This window comes from Nicotiana attenuata, unplaced genomic scaffold (genome assembly GCF_001879085.1).
Source record: "Nicotiana attenuata strain UT unplaced genomic scaffold, NIATTr2, whole genome shotgun sequence".
Classification (NCBI taxonomy): domain Eukaryota; kingdom Viridiplantae; phylum Streptophyta; class Magnoliopsida; order Solanales; family Solanaceae; genus Nicotiana; species Nicotiana attenuata.
The window spans coordinates 16056-21182 of NW_017671256.1; positions in this window are offsets into that span (position 1 = coordinate 16056).

The following is a 5127-nucleotide window of genomic DNA, read 5'->3' on the forward strand; positions in this document are numbered from 1 at the left end:
ATTTGAGGGGTCATTTGGACTCCGATTTTGGTGTTCTTTATATGCATGGACTCGTGGCGAGATAAGGAATCCGGTGATGTGAATTTTATAATTTTTCGAGAAGTGGGCCCGGGGCTCGGGTTTTGCCAACTTCGTGATTTTCGATGTTTTTCGAGTCTTTTCGATTGGGTTATATTCCCTTAGCATATTGTGACGTATTCGTTGTGGTTTTGGTCAGATTCGACGCACGAAGAGGTGAATTCGAAAGGCAAGGGCATAGCAAGCTAGGACCTTGGCCGGCTTGAGGTTAGTAATAAATGTAAATGCTGTGTTGAAGGTTTGAAACCCCGAATTTGCATAACGTAGTGCTATGTGAGGTGACTTGCACGCCGGATAACGGGCGTGGGGTAGAGCACCGTCAGGGATTGCGACTCGGTCCGTCCCGCTTAATAAAATTGATACCTATTTGATTGTAGATTTGTAATATACTTATAAAAATGGATTAATTGTCAATATGGGCTTCGTGCCAACTACTCGAATCCTTCAGGGATTATTTTAATGGTTTCTTACCATATTTATAAATATTAAACTCAGTCCTGGTATTTAATATTGTGTTTGAAATCTCAGCCATTTTCTTAAATTAGAAATTAAGTTAATATTTTTAAATGAAGTTTGGATTGAATATTTTTATACTATTATGTGATTTTTGGACTGAGTATGGGATCGGGCTGCACGCCGCAGCAGTATTATAATGATATTGATATGAGGCCAAGGGCCTAATGGATGCCACGAGATGGCTTGATATTGCGCTTGGGCCGTAAGGGGCCCCTCCCGGAGTCTGCACACCCCTAGTGAGCGCCGTCGACGTTAAATAAATGGAGCGGGCTGCACGGCCGCAGCGGGGTACTGGAGGTACCGGTTTATGTGTTGCATTGCATACTTGATTGCCATTTACTTATTTATCTGTTGTGATATTTCTATAATTGTTTTCATTAGTTTATTGAGTTGACATTATTTAGATCGAGCTGCTGTAATTATAGCTTACTTTGTGCCTGTCCAGGATTTCTTACTCTCAACCCTTATTTATGTTTATTACTTTCTGGGTTGGAAGTACTCACATTACTCCCTGNTGCGTTCTTGATTTAGCTTGAAAGAAACTCTTGAAATTCATTCGACGTGTTCGTACGCGCGCGTGAGCGTTTAGTATCAGATGTGCCTTAATAGCTTGTGAGTCCCTGATCGAGGGGAGCGACGTGATCTCTGTGAGTTGATGTTGGGCCAGTCTGGTGGACTTGAGGCCGAATTTTTGCCTATGGCTTGAGCACCAAGATGCTGATTACGTGAGCGGTGTTTTGAACTTATACGTTCGGTATTGTCCCTATTAGCGGGAACGACGGTTGGGTAGCTATGTGATGAGTACGTTAGCACTGCGAGAGGTATCTATACGACTTGGAAGTGGCGAGGAAGGCCTGCTAGATAATAGATGAACTATTAAGTGTATGATCCCCATTGTGAATGGATGTGTAACCCCGAGTTATGGGCGTGTGAAGAATCTTTTCATGTTTCCAGTTGAGAGTGAAGTAGAAATTTTATGTTGCTGTATGAGTTCAAACTCAGGAAGACTAAGTGACTGCGTACAGTATAGGACGGTGGAAAGTACACAAAAAAAAATGGTAGTTGGAGGCAAAGCAGGTGGGTCATCTCCTGCGGAGTGATTTAAAGTTGTGTGATCCTTATGTTATCTATTAGAAGACCTCATTTACAAGTGAAGAAAATGTGTCGAAATCTAAATTGGTCGCTTAGAGAGTGGGTGTATCTGTCGCAAAGGTGAAGGTGAGAATTGCAGAAGAGTTAAATTCTAACTGATCTATGTTTTCACAAGCTTATAAGGGAATTGAGTTAATCTTACTATGATATTATGACAGCAATAGAGTACATGCGTATGATTTATTGAGTGCGTTTTGATCTATGGCTTCGAGCCAAGTTGGGGAGTTTGCTATTGATTAAGTTTATTGCACGGCTAAGTGCTATGTTCGTTCCAGTTTGAGGCGCGTTGGTGAGTTAGTTATGGCTTACGGAGATTGGGGTCGAGGATGGCTGTGAAGGAATTTATTTTTATTTATTTTTATTTATTTTCAAAGGTTATACGGTACCTCGTATGTGTGTGAGGATCACAGAATGTCTTAAGTTGCTGTTAGTAAAGAGTGCTCGGTGCATAGAGTAGGAAGATGCTTGCTTGTATTGTGACGAGGTCATATCTTGCGGTGTCAGAATGCTAACGAGTTCTGTTCATTTGATCAGGCTAAATGCAGTTAAATAGAGTAAATGACTCTCGAGAATGGTACTAATGTGGTCGAGATTCTACATGTGACATTGGGTATCTTGAATTTGTATATGTGATTAGAACTAAGTCTCCATTGGGAGAGGTCAAGATGTGTAATTTTTCTATGTCAATTATGGGCTCCTATATAGCACAATCAGGAAGGTGCAAGTAATGGTTCGAAATTCGTAGAATGTTCTAGGATGTTTTGATTTGCGATGTAGCAGTTGGAAGGTACGAAATGGTTCGTGGGATGTGAGACAGCATGGTCTCGTGATTCAAAGTCACTCGGGATGAGTGCGGATGGATGGTGTTATATGTTGAATGCAGTTACTATTATTCCTAGGGCAATCAGGGTAAGTCGAAAGAAGATGGATTGGTTAGCCAAATATCTGTTGGCATATTGGTGGTAGAGATCAATTCCTTCAGCATGATCAGGTTCCGCGTGTGATTTGTGGCGGTTCAGATGAGGCCTGTCGTCCGCCGTAAACGATGTTATTCAAGAGTACTCCATTATTATGGGTCTGTTACGTGTAGGCGGATCCCGAAAGGGTTATGGTGGGTTAGACCACTACTTAGAGATTTGCATATTCTACGGTTATGAGAATTCACCTGTGTGTTGCTATGGTTCTCCTGAAGTGAGTTAAGAGAAAAGTTTTATATGATGAAGTGTTAATCTAATAATGGTTCCGAAGCTGTGAGGAGGAGCGTGTTCTATCGTATGTTGACATGTTGGGTGCAATGAGTGGTATGGAATTTGAAGTGAAGATAGAGGTACCAACTCGGTATGGACAAGGATGTCACGAGCCCGGATGAGCAGGGCAGAAGTCTCGACGTTTAAGGTAAATCGGTATTGTCTTCAGCGTCACCTGAGAACGGTGTTTTGTGAAAAGGCTTGCACCCTGGTTAATGATTTTTGATCGCTTTTCAGTGTCAGTGCGGTCGGTGGTCTGGGGGTACGACCCGGTCATTCATTGGTAGGTTGTGGTAGAGTTCCCACAGGAAGATTTGGTAAGTATGGCAGTTAATCACTTGATTGATTGAAGACTTGAACCAAGTATGAAGGTTGTGATAATATCGTTGGATTGAGAAAATATGCCCAGAGGGCACTCAGTCTATTGAGTTGTGGACTACGGATGATTTCTCCGACTATGATGGATGCTCTTATGTGTTACGAGCGAAAGATGAGTTGCTAGGGACCCTTGAAAGGTAAATAACCTAGTTCAGTGCGATCAGAATCGGCTTGAGGTCGGTGGATGGATTCAAATGTGAATATAGGCTCTATGTCGGGCCAAACGGGTTCAATTCAGTGATGCGCCCCTTATGGAGGAGGAGTCAGGGTGTTATTCGTTGTCAGATATTTTATGCAGGGATACACTGCGCCGTGTAAGTTGTGAGACGGTTTGAGAAAATGCTTATGTGTTGAGGATCCACGTAGAAATGATGTTTATGAGCAAAATGGCTCTCGATATTCAGATTGTATATCGCTCCTCAGTTGAGTTTGAGTTTTGGTAGCTTATAGCGCTATATGTCCCCTTAGGGACGGTATTATGCACTTAGCGTGCTTGTGACCAAAATTTGGTATTTTATATTAATGAGCAATTTAGCTCGATGTACACCTCCTTAGGTAAGTGTTATGTGTGGATCGGCTGGCACGCCGCCATGAGTGTGTTATTTGGATCGGGTTGCGCGCCGCAATAGTGTGTCATTGAGCATAGTTTCCTATATGCTATTTTTGTATGCCTTACTTCCTATTTTTCTAAGGAGAGCACGTATTAGTGCGTGAGCTAGGCAGTTCCTTCCAGAGTTCGTCTTCCTTTTTGTACCGCGATTTAATTGGTAGCCTATCAGCACCTTGTGGCATCATACAAGACTTTTGATTATGTACGGGGTGGCTTATTGCCTAAGCGGTTCGTACTGGATGAGGTCACGCAATGGGACGAAGTTAAGTGGAGGTATGATACTGCGAGTAGATTGTGTGTTCTATCTCTATAAGAGGAGACGGGCTCTCAGTTTTGTGTTGTGATGGTACTGGAGGGCTTGAAGTACAGCTCTTTCATTTGAGCCGTTTTCATGATTTGGGTATGTTCGGACTGTTACTTATTGGTGCGCGTATTGTGTGAGTTGTGGCTTAGTCCTGTACTAATGTGTAATGTCACCAGAGTAGTGTGTTCATTAGATGAGATCGTTGGGATCTTTAATGAGTACAAGCAGATTCGATGTCAGTATGTTGGAAGGATAATATCGAACTTCGACTCGGAGATTTGATGTAGTATTTGCCAAAGGAGAAGTGGTTTCATGAATGGTTGATCTGAGAAATGGTGATGGTTTACTGCATGTTTTAGTTATCAGTTGCAATATATGTAAAAGTATTGGAAGGAAACTTTAGTTGATAAGAGGTTTTCTACCGGTATTCGGGTGTTGTGGGCAACTGCTGAGAATAGATGTTATCATTTCGGGTGTTTGGGTTATGTGGAATATCATATGATTGCACCTGAGGTTGCAGGTATGGGTTATTATAGCTGGTTCGGGCTTATTCTGAATATAGATGTGAGGTTCTGGTCTTGTGTATGATTTCGAAAAGTGGAATGTGGTTCTATGATTTATAGGCTGGACTGGATTTTGTAATTATAGTTAAAATGTGTTGTCGGACCTATATGAGATAGGGTGACGTGGGATCACCCTCAGGTATTTGCTTGGTAAGGTCATTCAGTTATTGGTTGGCTTCAAGGACAACTCTGGGAACGCTCGAGGACGAGTCTTGGTTTAAGTTGGGGAGGATGTGACGACCCGACCCGTCGTCTCATGAGCTACCACTGCGTTTCCCC